At 44.8% G+C, this 17,065-nt stretch overlaps 1 long non-coding RNA gene across 1 annotated transcript in view; it reads right to left on the reverse strand.

Moving 5' to 3' along the window:
• Positions 1–7,602: 7,602 nt before the first annotated feature.
• LOC309525465 overlaps positions 7,603–17,065 on the reverse strand; it is a 56,596-nt gene continuing 47,133 nt past the window's right edge. Inside the window, exons 3-4 of the long non-coding RNA XR_014216314.1 lie at positions 9,676–11,532; positions 7,603–8,214 (exon numbers count right to left, since the gene is read on the reverse strand). This is a non-coding gene — a long non-coding RNA (uncharacterized lncRNA). The remainder of the gene's footprint in view (positions 8,215–9,675; positions 11,533–17,065) is intronic.

The following is a 17,065-nucleotide window of genomic DNA, read 5'->3' on the forward strand; positions in this document are numbered from 1 at the left end:
GGGAATGACGCAGTCTGAACGATCAGAATCAGATCCACACTGATCCACTCGGTGATTCCTGGACCGTCCGCGGGCCGGATCCAGAAGGCAATTTGGGCCAGATCCAGCCCCCGGGGCTTGGTTTGCCAACCCATGGTGTAGAAACTAGCCTACTGTCTTGCCAGTCACCAGTAATGATTGAAACAAAATAACATCCTTGGTAACACATTCATTTTTATGGTTGACACTTTACCTAGCAATGAAAGTTTCATTCTATTCCATATCTATAAATTTATTTTTATATCCTCCCAAGTTTTCAAATAGTTATCTTTATACAAATGTATATTCTTTGCTGTTAACCTTACCCCTAAGTATTTAACCTTCCCCCCCCCCAGTCTTTAAACTGGATATATTTTGTAATATACTCTTAGCCTCCTCTTTCATATTTTTTACCAGGTTTTACTTTGATTAATGTTAAAGCCTGCTATTTCTCAAACCACTGTATATTTCAGTGAGCTTGGGAAGGGATGAGGCAATGGACTTTAGGGAATCAAAGCACTTGTACAAAAGAGCTTGCTGGAGGTTGTAGCCCACCAACACTTAGAAGGCCACAAGTTCCCCGGCCCTGATGTGAAAGAAGCATCCCATCCACCCATGAAGAAGCCCATGAACAGGGCTGAGACACATGAAGAAAATAAATGTGGCTGCCCTGAGACATCTAGTTTGGTCTTTAGTGGGAAAGGAGGGGGGAATACCACGAATGCTATTCCCTGGCTACCAGTATATGGTTATAGCAATGAGTTGTAGACCAAGCTGCTCTTCACACCCAGTAGAATTTCAACCAAGCTCCTCAGAGCACATGACAGCCCACTGGCCAGGTCCAGAATAGGGAACCTGTGGCCTTCCAGGTTTCTCTGGAGTACAACTTCCATCATCCCTGATTGGCCATGCTGATGGGAGTTGGAGCCAAGAAACACCTGGTCCACACCGAAATGCAGTGAAGATACTCTGCTGAAATTCATTTGGAAATCTCGTTGCAGCAGGCTGAAGTGAAGCGCAAAATGCCGTCCGTTCACGGCTTCCATTGTGTCTCTGAAGTCACACACTGCCTTTGTCTTTGGTTGTTCTTGTTTATCGCCACCATCTTTGGCGAGTGCCCAGTGGACACATTCATTCCCTCCAAGGCGCACAGCAGCGTTTTTAAACAGATACCTGTAACCCTAATGATGGCCCTTTAATGAAGAAAAGGCAGCTAAATTAAATGCGGATGGCATATTACCACACTTGTTTTAAATTGATATTTAATTAAAAAGTTAATTATTAATTAAGTTTATCAATCGCACATCAGTTGTTCGATAGAAAAGGGCTCATTCATTTAATTATCTGCGTGCAACCGATAGTATATGCTTTTTAGCCAGGCAAGGTTATCTCTGTATCTCTTCTAATTTAGATCAGTTTAGCTTCTAATCTATCCAGGGTGCTTCCTTTTTCAGGCTTTTGATTTGATCTATAAATGTTTACTTACAAAACTGTTAGGTATTAGAGGCTGATCAAATAAAGGAAAGAGCATTGGCTGCGTTGCAATACATTCTCTTAAGGAGCCCTGGCACAACGCTCCGTTAGAAAGAACAGCTAAGGGATTTTCTCTTCTTTTTTCTTTCACAGTGCGCCTGCTATAAAAGTTTCAAGGAAGATAAATATCCACTCAGAAACTCTGTTAATAGTCCAAACAAATGGAGGTCTTCAAAGGATCCCAGAGGCAGGACAGACACCACCACAGGAGTAAAGTTATTTGCTCCCTTTCTGCACTGAAGCCCTAAATCAGGGGTCAGCAAACTTTTTTCAGCCATGGGCCGGTCCACCATCCCTCAGACCATGTGGTGGGCCAGACTATATGGGGGGGGGGATGAACAAATTCCCATGCCCCATAAATAACCCAGGGATGCATTTTAAATAAAAGCACACATTCTACTCGTGTAAAAACACCAGGCAGGCCCCACGAATAACCCAGAGATGCATTTTAAATAAAAGGACACATTCTACTCATGTAAGAACACGTTGATTCCCGGACTGTCCACGGGCTGGATTGAGAAAGCGATTGGGCCACATCCGGCCCATGGGCCTTAGGCTGCCTAGCCCTGTCCTAAATGAATCCAAGGCAAATCAGAAGGGCAGCATGAATGCCATCTGCCCAAAATTAGAACAATGGTCAAATGCTGCATCCAAATGGATGGATAGATGATAGATAGATAAATGATAGATATAGATTGATAGATGATAGATAGATAGATAGATAGATAGATAGATAGATAGATAGAGATAGATATAGATAGATGATAGAAAGAAAAGATATAAAATGGGCCTACCAGGGGCATTGCCAGGACCTGAAAAGAGCTGGGCCCAGACCTACGGACACAAATTTACATAAATATTGCATGTACTGATTTATATACATATATGCAAATTTGGAATTTCATGGAAAGCAAGGCAATTAATTCCCCATCCAAAGCACCCAAATCATTTCCCCCCTACAAATTAGCACCTCGAGTCAGATCATTCTGATCAATTCACACAGCCCCAATTAATTTCCCACACGCATGATCCAGATCCCGTTCCAAAATCAAATTCTCTCCAGTTACCCAGATCCTTTCCTCTTCAAAAAAAAACCCCAAACAAACCATGACTCAATGAAGAGGGCAACACGGCAACTGAGCTGCTACTGCCAATGATCATCACGCTGTGAACTGAAACTGCAAATGCCCCTGGGGTTAATTGTGGGAAGGGAATGACATCATTTCCATTTCCTTTCCAGGGACCTTGCGTTGAAAAAGAAAGCTGCCCATACATACCAGTTGCTGCCCAGCTCCTCTCTGCTTACGTTAGCAGACAGCTGATAAGTGGCACTAAGGTTCCAGGGCTCTACAAATCTGTTTTGCCTGTTTACCTCTAGCAAGCAGGAGCCCTCTGTGAACGGCAGAAAATGCCACAGAGGGGGAGAGCTACAGAAGTTACAAAAAGGGCAGACACTGCTTGCTACCCCTCTCCAAATACAGAGGCTTCCCCACGCTTGCACAATGGAGAGCCAATATTCTCAAGAAAATCGGCTTAGCCATTAGAGGCCTCGTCTCAGCAAAATATTATCAACGTAAAATTTCTCTCATTTGACAAGGTGGTGACCTTTAGGGACTGGTCTACAACCAAACAAATTTTAGTCAATAAAGACAAGCTCCAGAGGGCTGGACTTTTGGTGATCCATCTTTTCGAAGATTTCGGTGACCCTGGACCGCTCAAAGAAACACACAAGTCTGTTAGACTAAAAACAAAACCGGTAAAGTCTAACACTGCTGAGAATTGCAAGCTACCACAGCCAGAAGCAGACAAAGCCCTCCAAAAGATGGTTAAGCTTCAAAAAACCTTATCCTCTTTCAAACCAATGACCGCAATGACTTCTGCAAACATGAGAGGAAGCAAGAACCTCCATTCAGCCCTTCAGTCCTATGGCATGTGTAGAGGACATGGGAATTTCGGGATTTACAGGTGCTCAATTTTATTGGGGAAAGGCTGAGGGGGGAGGGGTGTAATGAAATGCATATGACCCATTCTTTTCTTCACCCAATTTTTAGCCAAATCCTACCCCAATAGTCTTCTGAAAACAATGTCTAGTTGCCCTTCTGGAGCATAAGCACTGAATCTACACTTTGGTTAGCAAAAGAAGCATGCTGGAAGAACAAGATATACCTGGAGGTCAATGGAGTCTGAAGAAATCCATTATCTAGGTGGGGAGCTGATAGGGTGACACAGGTGCAGAAGGAGCCATCTGCCACTGAAATAACCCCTTCTTCCTCAGCTATAAAGGTAATGAGCAGAGACAATGATTAAAAAGAGAAGCCATAGGAGATGAGTGGCGAGTACCAGCCCATTTGCAATGCATTTTCAGCACTCCTTAATGGTTTGCCTCACATGTTACTCCTGCTTTGCTTTAGTTGCATCCCCTGACGAATGAACTTTTCTGCTTTGTTATGTACTGAGTTGAATAGGAGCCAAATTGCAGCAGTCTGATTGGTCCTAGAACAATAGGATCCAGAATGCAGCAGTCTGATTGGTCCACAGGAGCCACCCAATCCAACTCCAGGTGGAAGTGAAGCCACAACCTGATTGGCCTACAGGAGAATCCCAGAATTAGCCAATCACGTGGAGCCCATTGTGTAAATAATGTATATAAAGCAGACATTTTAGGGGAACTTGCATTTCCTCACTACTACGAGCTGAATAAAGAGCATCAAATCCACACTCGACTCCGAGTATATTTCAGCTTTCTTGTCACTATAACCTGTACAGCTGAATTCCAAGATAGTCTTCCACAGCCTTAGGAAAGACCATTGTTATTTGTTGATTCTATGGTTCCATTAGCACTTTAAGAAAAGCAAACAGAAGATCATTTCTTTGTGCCTGCCAAGCAGAGTGTTGTGTCAAAGCTGGTGTCACCCCACATTTTCCAAGTGCATTTCCCCATTGCTCTCCTTGTTGCAAAAAGTCTTGCGCAGGTTTGTTGCACGAGAGCTCCAAATCAACTTCAACGGCATAACTGGAATTTGCCAGCACAGTAGTACCTCGGATTACATACGCTTCAGGTTACAGATTCCGCTAACCCAGAAATAGTACCTCGGGTTAAGAACTTTGCTTCAGGATGAGAACAGAAATTGTGCTCCAGCGGCACAGCGGCAGCAGGAGGCCCCATTAGCTAAAGTGGTGCTTCAGGTTAAGAACAGTTTCAGGTTAAGAACAGACCTCCGGAACGAATTAAATACTTAATCTGAGGTACCACTGTATGTGATTGAATCCCACCCCAAAGTAGTGACAGTCTGGAAGCACCCATGGCTCAGTTTCACATTTTGATGAAACTTACAGTCTGTTCATACCTCAGCGACACACAAATACAACCCCCACACACACACTACTTATCTGGGTAGGAATCCAGTACAAAATCTTCTTTATTACCTCAAATAATACTTTCACTGTTTTCTTTCCTATGATCTCAGAAACGGATCCTTGGGAAACACAGTTTTTCTGTACCAGCTGTCAAATTATGTGGTCATTCATCATCGCAGGAACTACACTTTAAAATGTCAAATACGACAGGGTGAACTGGTTCGGCTCAAATGGAAAGGGATTCACCCATCAAGCAAAATACAATTCAAACTTTATTTCAGTTTTCAGTTAATATTTGTTTTAACGGGGGTGGGGAACTGTCTTTCTCTCTCTCTCTCTCTCTCTCTCTCTCTCTCTCTCTGTGTGTGTGTGTGTGTGTGTGTGTGGTCATTTGCCTTTTGAGTCTGTAATGTTATTAGGGCATGAATGTTGAAATCGGAAAAGAAAACAAGTGAGATTTTAGGTTCAATTTTGCAGACTTTGATGTAAGGCATTTTACCCGCTAGGGAGATGATTACTGTTGTAAGCCTTAGGTTGGAAACATACTGACTTCCTGGAACAACTTTTTGGAGGCACCAGCTGTCCTTGTTCACAGAGAAAGAATGTTACTTGCCCTGAGCCTTAGGGAGAGAGTAAGCTATGCATTTAAATGAATAATAGTACAGACAGAGGCATACCTAGGCTCCCTTGTGCCCTTGGCAAGGGGCTGTATTGGTGCCCCCCCCCCAATCTCTTGCACCCAAGGAGATGTATTGGTGCCCGACCTCACCATGGACCAGAAACCCAGTTTGCTTTTTGTCACTTTTAGCCCTCCGACCCGTGATTTTCTCCGTGGCCCAGAGTAGTGGAGGAGCAGCCTGGGGAGCATGCAAGTCCCTAGCTACTCCAAGCCACAGTGGAGAAGTGTGATAAGTTAATTAATGGAAGTTTAATTTATGGAAGGTGGAAAGTTTCGTGCCACCCCCTCTGCCCAACAGCCCCCTGCACTATCGCTAAAATTCCATCTGACTTGGGTAATTCTCCCTTGCCCCATGTCAGGGACTTGCATCAGAAGGACTGACTCTGAGGAGTGAGTGGAAGAGGTAGCAAGGGCCAGAGGCTGATCTAGGGGAAGGGGGTAGCCATTTATGGGATTCTGTGCCTCCCATAAGTTAGGGGCCAGAGCTGGAGGATGGAGAGGAGTCTGAGCAGTTGGAGAAGGGGGAGGTGGCGCAGGATGTGGGCGAGGACAGACAGAACATTCCAGGAGCAGTGGGAGAGACGTGGCCTGAAGTGGGGGGCAGAATCCCCTCCATCGCCTACTGGCTGTCCCCCAGGACCAGAAGGAGCTCAAAGAGGCTGACACAGCAAGAATTTCGAAGTAGAAGTCGCGGCTTCCTCCTGCTTGTGCTGTCAAACAAAGGTACTTAAGTTTGGGTGTAGGCGTGGCCACACCAATGTTCCAACAGACCAGCTCAGAGCACAAGCTTGTCAGGAATGAGCCAGCTCTAAGTGAAGGTTTGCAGCTAACTGCAGAAAGCAGCCAGGAACAGAGAGGCTGCTTTGATGTTAGTCAGACAGGGGAGAGCTGGCAGCTGCATACTCCAGCGCCTCCTGACTGTGACGTGCAAGCTGATAAGACAATAGCAGAGAGCAGGCTAGAACGCAGTCAAAACTCACCAGAAGCACAAATAGGCAGGAAAGAGTTAAGAGACAGCCTCTTGGAGAATGGAGAAGAGGCAGGAGCTGACCCACTAAGTCCGAGGAGTCGGTGAATGGGAGGACTGCAAGATAGGAAGCAAAACAAAAGGCATAAGAAGCAAAAGTTCAATATCTTCTGTAGATACTGGAAGGAGGCTTCAGAAGGGTCATCTTGAGTAATGGTGCTGGAGGCTTTGTTAGAGCCGTCCGGAGCTATCTGTTTGTTTTGCAATAAATCCACCTTTTTAATTAACTATGCTTACTGTGTTATCAAGGACGCGGGTGGCGCTGTGGGTTAAACCACAGAGTCTAGGACTTGCTGACCAGAAGGTCAGAGGGTTCAAATTCCTGCGACAGGGTGAGCTCCCGTTGCTCTGTCCCTGCTCCTGCCAACCTAGCAGTTCAAAAGCACATCAAAGTGCAAGTAGATAAATAGGTACCACTCCGGCAGGAAGGTAAACGGTGTTTCCGTGCGCTGTTCTGGTTCGCCAGAAGCGGCTTAGTCATGCTGGCCACATGACCCAGAAGCTGTATGCCGGCTCCCTCGGCCAATAAAGCGAGATGAGCGCCGCAACCCCAGAGTCATCCGCGACTGGACCTAATGGTCAGGGGTCCTTTACCTTTACTTAGTGTGTTATCAAGCTGGGAACCTGGACTCCTGACAAAGCCCAAGGAGGGGTGCCTGCTGCTTAGTCACCAGAAGTGTGTGTGTGCACCTCAGAGGCTATTGTAAGTTTGTGCTTTGTCAATAAAGAATTAAGCTACTGGTTGTTTGTCATCCTTGGGCTGGTTGTGCTTAGGACATCCCTACAAGCCATCCCACATTGTTGAGGAGAACAATGCACGGCCCTGCAGAGAGGCTTGGGTGGTGCAGTGCCGGTGGTTCTGTGGCAGGAGGTGAGGAATAGGGAATGCTCCATGTAACTTTTTAAAAGAAGCTCATTCATTTATTTCCATTTCTGGATGACTTCCTATTAAACTATTAAACTTCTCAGAGTGATTTAACAACAATAACATTGAGAATAAAAACATATAAAACATTTTCACAGACAAAACATTTCATATACAGAAGAATTCAAATCCCACAAACACACACAAAACCCCCACCACTCCATGACCGCTTATCAACTTATTTTATGATCAAAGGCAGTCTGGGGTTTCAAGTGACCGGGGTTCAACAATTCTTTGTTGAAAGAATGCACAACATAGAATCCTTACATAGGATTAGTGAGGCGAAGAGACCACAATTTAACCGACTGTACATGAAATCAACAAATGCCCTGCAGATATGTAAGACTTTCCCCTCTTGATTTCTGCACTCCATGTCCAAACCACGTTTCAGCACAAATGCAAGAAGAGAGGAGGAGGGGTTAGTCAAAATCAATGGAAATTCTAAACATTAATCATGAGCAAATTAGGAAAGGATTAGCTTTCATAATCTGTCATTCTTAGATAGCCCTATAGATGTTTTGTTGGCAAGTTTCAAAGTTGCAAACCATTCACACACACACACACATAAAATTAAGAATAATTAAGACCGAGTGGGTAGACAGACAGTCAACTGTACTCATATATGAGGCTGACAATTGCTGTATAGATTCCTGGTTTGAGCTGTTTAACCAGCACCTGGAAAGAAGAAAAAAGGAAGAACTGTGAGGAACCATATACTGGCTTCCCAGACCTACATCCACTGAAAGAACAACAGTGCCTCTCCTGCCACTCTCTCACATATGGACCATTAGACAGCTATTAAGCAAAGCAAGGTGGTGCTACCCTTTGGAGACTCCTGCCAATCAACAGCAGGGTTGTGGAGCATGTGCCCCTCCAGATATTGTTGGATTTCAAGTCCCATTAGCCCCAGCCAGCATGGTAAATGGCCAGGGATGATGGGAGTTGTATTCCAACAGCATCTGGTTCCCTGCCCCAATTTCCAGCTTCATTAACTTATCACATACAATATCTTTTGTATTAAAGCCTACTCTTATGCTCATACTAACATTAATATTCAGTTCAGAGATTATGCCAACATTTTTCCTCAGGTAAACATATAGGGGGGAAATGAAAGCGTTGGAAAGTTTTATTAGCAGGTACAAGAAGGCACTGAAACCTGAAATCCTTCACTCGCTTGCTGTATGTAACTCCCTTTGACCTCCATAGAGCTTATATCTGAGGATCAGGCTCTAATCCTCTGGCCATAGATCTTTCTTGAACATTTCACATGAATTTTGCATCATGACCTGATGCGTTTCATCCCCAGTCAGCCTCCACATGCAACTGTACAATTGCATATTAAGCACTGGGGGTGGAGGAGGAGACAGGTTCATTTACTGGGCTCATTAGAGTCAGGAAATTCCGGAACGACACATCACCATTGTTGTTTTTTAAAAAGATTTTTTTAAAAAAATGAAATAATCATTTCTAATTGAGAAATCTCATGCTGGCTCCGGAAACACATGAGCCCAGACAAGAGGATGCAATTGTATTTCCTGCTTATACCGAATCTGAGTTTGCAGTGCCATGCTTACCTGGGAGTAAGCCAACCTGGAAACAATGAGACTTACCGTAACTTCGGAATAAGCATGTACAGGATCATGCTGCTAGCCTTTAAACTACCCAAGCAGGCCAGCCACAGTCATAGACCATAGATGATCATAGAATCATAGACGGAAGGGGCAATCAATTTACCATAGACATTTCAACCCAGATTCTTCTTTCCCTTGTGTTCCTTATTTATTAAAGGCGCCACACCCTCCCCATCACCCTTGACTGAAGAAGTCTTCAAACACACCTCCATCTTCTGTCACCTTGACATCTCTTAATGCCTTTGTCTGAAGGCTCCTTGAGCCCCTTATCTCCAGCCATTACCAATTACACAGTGCAACTGTTAACCCTCTCGCAGGGGCAAGAAAGAAAAACCGAAGCCATTCTTCTAAAATGTGACTGCTCCTCTGTCCTATCAGTTGTCACCTTGCCCTATTGAAGGTTCCTCCTCCTAATCTGTGATCTAAACCAACCTGACACCACCCTTTGGGTCCTTTCCCTTCGACTTTACAACTTGCTATTGTTATTTATGACTTAACTAGCTACCTCTGGGCTTCACGGCCCTCCTTGTCAATTGCCGTGGGATGCTGTTGATATAGGAAGTGTGCTACGCAAGACCGGTCTTATTCCGTGCAATAGTGCCTCCATCTCTTTAGGGGTATGTGCTAAAGGTTTAAGAAGAAGAGGAGGTTAACTGTGGGCTTAACCTTTCTAAGCCCCTCTGCCTTCCTGAAGACAAAGAGGCAAGCTCCAAACATGCATTGCCTTCTCTGTGCATTTGTTTCAGGAGCGGGCCGTGTTAAGCAAAGGTACGCCAGTCGATAATAAACCTGCTCCACAGTGTCATTTGTGGGTGATTTGAAGAAAAACAGACCATGTAATCAGGTCTAAGGGGGTCTATAATACCAGCAGACGCTAGTGCTGTCAGCTATAGAAAATAATTAGAATGTTATCCCTGTGGCAAGTTGAATGTAAATACATCTAAAATACAACATAATGACATTCTCCTCTGTAAGCCAGGGGATCTGCTTCAAATAAAAGGGCCATTAACACAACAATTAAAGCCAAGGGGGCTGGTTAGGCCGGGAGCCCTCAGCCTGGTGCAGGGTGAGGCAAGCGAGCATGGGGTGTAAATCTTTTGCCATTGCAGCCAGGAATGTGACTATTAGCCCTCTTGTGACCTGAGGGCTTCCCAATAATGCATCTGCTCTCTGTCAGGGCCAGGATTTCGTAACATCTTTCTGCAGTGTGCAAAGGCAAGGGACTTTTCCACACAGCGGTGCTAAGCGAGGATGGGTCACGGGTGTGGCCACCTCAATGGGGCTCAGCACGAAACAGTTCTCACCCCACCCCAGGCCTAGAGAAGTATTTAAGCACATGCTTTTAACTAAGTAACCTAGTTGATACAAGCAGGGGGTTTCTCTTTAGCTTAAACTGAAGCATGTGTTTCATTGTTCCGGGGAGCCAATACATTGCTAGAACTTCCCAAGAAATATTTGTCAAGCAGTATTCCAGAGTACAGCTTCCCAACAGGAAGGGTATCTAAAATAGTCTTGTGGTAGGGGAATTGCATGATTCCACCCTGCCCAGCTGCTAATTGGCTATGATCTCTGAACCTCAGTTCTCCTCCTTTTGCAAAATAAAAATAATAATGAAAGCCTAGCTAATATTTATTTTCTGTATTTAAACATTCATATTCCACCTTTCATTCAATGGAATAGGGTGGTTGTAAGACTGAATGAAACAAAAAGGGCGGGGGGGGGGTCATTAGTTGTTGTGTTTAATGGGGAAGGATCAGGAGATCTGGAACACAGCAGAAAAATCTCATTGCTCAGGACCTCTGGGTCACCCCCTAGAATTCAGTCCTCAAGGAAGTGGAGACCATGGTCCATGGAAAAGGGCACTGCGTTATTGTAGTCTTGTGAAGGGTAAACTACAGTTCCCAGGAGTCTTGGTGGGGGGAGCCATGTGCTTTAAATGTGTGGTGTGTATGCAACTATAGTGTCTTCACAAGGATGTAAAATGGGAAATTGACTAAGGTCATTTAACATTTAATTCATATTTTCTATTGCTGGACTTATCCATTGCTCACTGCAAAAAAAATATATCTCAGTTACTGTACTTACAAAAAGATTAAGCACCAAAAAGGCATAACATAAAACAGATGTGTGAAACCACTGGCCCTCTATATGTTGCTGAACTACAACTCCCATCATCCCTAGACATATAACCAAAACAATACATTTCAATAAAACCATTTCAATAACCATCAACAGGCCCAGCAGAAGCCAACAAAAAGCTTCAGCAGCATCTCGGTCCCATCTGGATTAAGCTTCATCCTATTGGCCTTCATCCAGTCCATTATCACAACCAGGCACCAGTTCAGCACATCCACTGCCTCACCTGTAGAAGATGAAAAGGAGAAAAAGAGCTATGTGTGTTCAGCATACTGATGAAAGTGTGCTCCAAAACTCTGTATGACCCCACGCAGTGGTTTCATGTAGCTGTTAAACAGCATGAAGGACAAGACCAACCACTGCAGTATCCCAAACCAGAGAACCCACAGGGCAGAGCAATATCTTCAAGCACCACCTTCTGGAGCCAACCACCCAAGTAGGAGCAGAAACAACACAACACACAGTGCCCTCACACTCCCCCGTGTCTTTCTCCTGACAAAGGTCACCGTAAAGGGCAACCAAGGCAGTTTCTGTATCCAAAGTAGGCCTAAATCCAGACTGAAATGGATCTAGAAAATCAGATGTTTCGGACTACAGCTCCTCCAGGAAATCCTCCAGATAATTTGGACTACAACTGCCACCATCCCTTACTATTGGAAACATTGACTACCCTGAAGTACATTATTAAGCTCAATTGAACCTGGTCATGTTTACCTTTCTCTGGTGAACAAAACAATTCCCCCATCTCTGTACAGTATTAGAAAAAGAGGTAACAACCTTCAGAATAATGTTTCTTCCCCTCCCCTCTCATATTTGGCAAGATAGGCTGTCATTCATATTTAGGGCACTGGGTTTAGGTGTTTCAGAAGAGTAAAGTCGAATTGAGGTGAAGAATCATCATTGAATGCAAGCATGAAGGCTGACCATGGCCTCTGGCTTGCTCCGATCCAGGAGTGGGGGCCTCCAGATTTTGTTCCATTCCAACTCCCATCAGCCCCAGGCACTATGGCCAATGGTCAGGGGTGATGGGGGTTATAGTTTAGCAGCACCTGAAAGTTCCCCAGTCCTGCTTTAGCTGAACCTCTGAATAGGATCTTACCCATAACTGGAGCTCTGAAGAGAACCAATGCACAGTCTGTAGCCAGAAAGAGCCAATACACAGAGCTTATACACAGGTTGATTCTGTTCAGAGGTTCAGATAAAGACGCAGAGGTTGGAGGTGAAGTGGTGGGCACAACCCCCCCCCCATGTTCAACATAGGTGAATTGGTTGTAGGAAGTGAGCTACAACCAATCCATTGCTATCCTTATTGTTATCTCTGTCCAAGCCCCTGGAACAAACAGCAAGTCAGTGCTTCATTTGCATTCCATGCAAAATGCCTAAGGGGAAAGAAATTAGGACACGGATTGACAGGCCGACGACATGAAGAATACTATAAAGCAAACAAAGGCATACAGTGACTCTTGTTCTGCAAGAAAATATTTCCTAAAAATAAAATACACGGGCCATTGAAGAACCCAGTGGCCTCTCCACTAAAGCACCACTGTATAATAATAAACAGGAAATCTCCTGTGCTGCTCAGCCAAGCAAAGGGGGAGCGAGGGAATCTGAAAACGACGACCAATGGAAGAATGTTTCCAAAAGAAAACTAAAGTGTCTTCACTTTTCAACATGGGTTATGGATCTTTCTTCCTTTCTCGCAGCCGTGAATCCCATCTGGTTCCTGTTTCTATTTGTCAGATCTCCCAGAAACCTCCAAAAATCATGGGCAGCAGCTCAGCCTTCCCCCAGGCGTGGCAGACTCCTTTCCAAAGCAACTCATGAAATGGCATTTATTTCCAGGTGGGCATGCTTGGAAGTAAGAGGGCAGGAGATGCCTGGAAGTGTCTCACATTTATTCCCCCTTTATTTCCCTCTGCTGTCTGAAGATGAGAATCTTAAATATCCTCAACCTGTTGCTCTTGCACAGCCAACACCCATTTCCATCTGGTCATATTCAGCAACCAAGAATTTGGAACGGACTCTAAGGATGCTGCTGGCTTCCAACTCCTGAGCAGTCAGATGCATGGTGTGCCAACTCCCATGCTGCATTTTCAGACACACAGACCCTTAAAACCTGCCATTTCCTTCCATTCATCTTGTCCGGTACTAATTGATCCCAGTGTAAAGGGTCTCTTCAATTCCCTGCACTTCAACTTAAAAGAAGCTCTGTTAAGGCTGTGAAAGGACCTCTGTTCGAGTCCTAGAAGAGCTATTGCCAGTCAGAGTAAGCAATACTGGACTATATAGACAAATAGTCTGACTCAGTAAATGCTTTTACCTATAACTGAGGGGAGCTTGGCATGTCAGATCATCCCAAATAACATGACTTGGAATTAACAGGACATAAAAAAACCAACCCCCTTCATAGATCACTGCCTTGCCATGGCGAAGGGGCTTGAATAACTCAGAGAAGCTATGAGCTATGCCATGCAGGGCCACCCAAGATGGACAGGTCATGGTGGAGAGTTTTGACCAAACGTGATCCACCTGGAGCAGGAACCGGCAAGCCACTCCAGTATCCCCGCCAAGAAAACTCCATGGACAAAGGCAACAGGCATATAAAAGTTATGACGCTGGAAGATGAGCCCCGCAGGTCGGAAGGCGTCCAACATGCTGCGGAGGACAAGTACAAGTAGACTCAGAGCTGATGAAGCGGCTGGGCCAAAGCCGAAAGGATGCTCAGTTGCGGATATGCCTGGAAGCGAAAGGAAAGTCCAATGCTGTAAAGAAAAATATTGCATAGGAACCTGGAATGTAAGAACCATGAACCTGGGTAAGTTGGATGTGGTCAAAAATGAGATGGCAAGAATAAATATTGACATCTTGGGCATCAGTGAACTAAAATGGATGGGAATGGGCGAATTCAGTTCGGATGACTATCATATCTACTACTGTGGGCAAGAATCCTGTAAAAGAAATGGTGTGGCCTTCATAGTCAACAAAAGAGTGGCGAAAGCTGTACTGGGATGCAATCTCAAAAATGATAGAATGATCTCGATACGAATCCAAGGCAAACCTTTTAACATCACAGTAATCCAAGTTTATGCACCAACCACTGGTGCTGAAGAAACTGAAATTGACCAGTTCTATGAAGACTTACAACACCTTATAGAAATGACACCAAAGAAGGATGTTCTTCTCATTATAGGGGATTGGAATGCTAAAGTAGGGAGTCAAGAGATAAAAGGAACAACTGGCAAGTTTGGCCTTGGAGTTCAAAATGAAGCAGGGCAAAGGCTAACAGAGTTCTGGTCATCACAAACACTCTCTTCCAACAACACAAGAGACGACTTTACACATGGACATCACCAGATGGGCAGCATCGAAATCAGATTGATTATATTCTCTGCAGCCAAAGATGGAGAAGCTCTATACAGTCAGCAAAAACAAGACCTGGAGCTGACTGTGGCTCAGATCATCAGCTTCTTATAGCAAAATTCAAGCTTGGGTCTAAGTCAAATCCCTTATGAATACACAGTGGAAGTGAGGAACAGGTTTAAGGATTTAGAGTTGGTGGACAGAGTGCCTGAAGAACTATGGATGGAGGCTCGTAACATTATACAGGAGGCAGCAACCAAAACCATCCCAACGAAAAGGAAATGCAAGAAAGCAAAGTGGCTGTCAAAAGAGGCCTTACAAAAAGCGGTCTGAAGCTCAACATCAAAAAAACGAAGATCATGGCCACTGGTCCCATCACCTCCTGGCAAATAGAAGGGGAAGAATTGGAGGCAGTGAGAGATTTTACTTTCTTGGGCTCCATGATCACTGCAGATGGTGATAGCAGTCATGAAATTAAAAGACGCCTGCTCCTTGGGAGAAAGGCGATGGCAACCTAGGCAGCATATTAAAAAGCAGAGACATCACCTTGCCAACAAAGGTCCGTATAGTTAAAGCCATGGTTTTCCCAGTAGTAATGTATGGAAGTGAGAGCTGGACCATAAAGAAGGCTGATCGCCAAAGAATTGATGCTTTTGAATTATGGTGCTGGAGGAGACTCTTGAGAGTCCCGTGGACTGCAAGAAGATCAAATGCATCCATTCTTAAGGAAATTAGCCCTGGGTGCTCACTGGAAGGACAGTTCGTGAAGCTGAGGCTCCAATACTTTGGCCACCTCATGAGAAGAGAAGACTCCCTGGAAAAGACCCTGATGTTGGGAAAGATGGAGGGCACAAGGAGAAGGGGACAACAGAGGACGAGATGGTTGGACAGTGTTCTTGAAGCGACAAACATGAGTCTGACCAAGCTGCGGGAGGCAGTGGAAGACAGGGGTGCCTGGCGTGCTCTGGTCCATGGGGTCACGAAGATTCGGACATGACTAAACGACTAAACAACAAAAAACCAACAGTTTTTCTCTGGTGCAACTTTCCCAGTGGCATAGCGTGGGTTGTCAGCACCCGGGGCAAGGCAAGTAATTTGTGCCCCCTAACCCGTGGATTTGCGCCCCCTAACCCTAACCCCCAGATGTTGCTCCCGGTGCGGCCGGCCCCCCTGCACCCCCCACGCTACGCCACTGAACTTTCCTTCCAATATGCTTTTATTAATGACTTTTATGACCTCGTGCAATAAATCACTTCATCAATAAGGAATAAACACCCTTCATATTCTATTTACAAATAAATCCCTCTTGCACTATGCTTTAGTTCAGCAACTGTATTGAAGTGTCTCTAGGTCTGCATTTTGTTTCCTGCTATTTAGATTTTGAGCGTTTTTTTGTGGTTCCCAGACGAAAATACCGGGAAGCAAAGCATACTGAGACATCCTAAGGGATTCTGGCTTTTTCCATTGGGGGGAGAATGCAGGAAAACATGACTGGGTACCCAAAGAAGTAGCAGGCTGCCAGCTACAGGCACAAAGAGAGGGAGGGAGGGAGGGAGGGAGGGAGGGAGGGAGGGAGGGCAAGGGAATGCAAGGCAGAAAAGAAGACTGGTGACCAAGAGTTAGTTGGGTCCTCCACATTTAAAGGGGAAAGTCTGTTCTGTTCTCTTTGTCTGCTGCACACCATATCTTCAGAATGATATTAGAAGCAAGATATTCACAGGAAAAATCCTGCCCTGCAAAGCTTTGGTCAAAACAGTGTGCTAAAAGATGTGTGCAATTTATATCTACTTAGTAACAAAGTGGATTCTCCACCTCACACTTGCCAATGGAACATAATAATAATATTATGCAAAGGAGACCCTTCTTATCCCCTAGATTATAGTAACCTATATTTCATATGTTGTAATGAAGAAGAAGAAGAAGAAGAAGAAGAAGAAGAAGAAGAAGAAGAAGAATACTGTACGATCTCTGCAACTAGAATTCTTAAGACCATTAGGGAATACTTTGCAGGTATATTAGGCAATGAGCACCACAAGCTTTTGATGGAGACTGATACAGTAAGATGGATACGTTTAGGACATTGGAATGGAACTTACAGAAGACATCAGGAAGTGGCTATAAATCAGTCCAGCACAGTCACAGAATAGCATCAGTTCATGGGGGAATAAGGAAAGATAGCTCTGAAAGGGGGCTATGCTGGGACAATGGAATCAGGAAGGACCTCATGTAACCACAGCAAGAGGATTATAGAAGCTACCTTATGCTGACTCAGACCTGTCATTGGCTCTGGCGCCACCTACTGTTGGCCTCCCTGCCTTCTCCACTCCAGCCCCAATGGGCACTAACCACCATTGACAACAACACTAGGTAGAAGGAAGCTTCCTAGGTCCCTAAAATCA

The sequence above is a fragment of the Podarcis vaucheri genome, assembly GCF_965113315.1.
Source record: "Podarcis vaucheri genome assembly, chromosome: 2".
NCBI lineage: Eukaryota > Metazoa > Chordata > Lepidosauria > Squamata > Lacertidae > Podarcis > Podarcis vaucheri.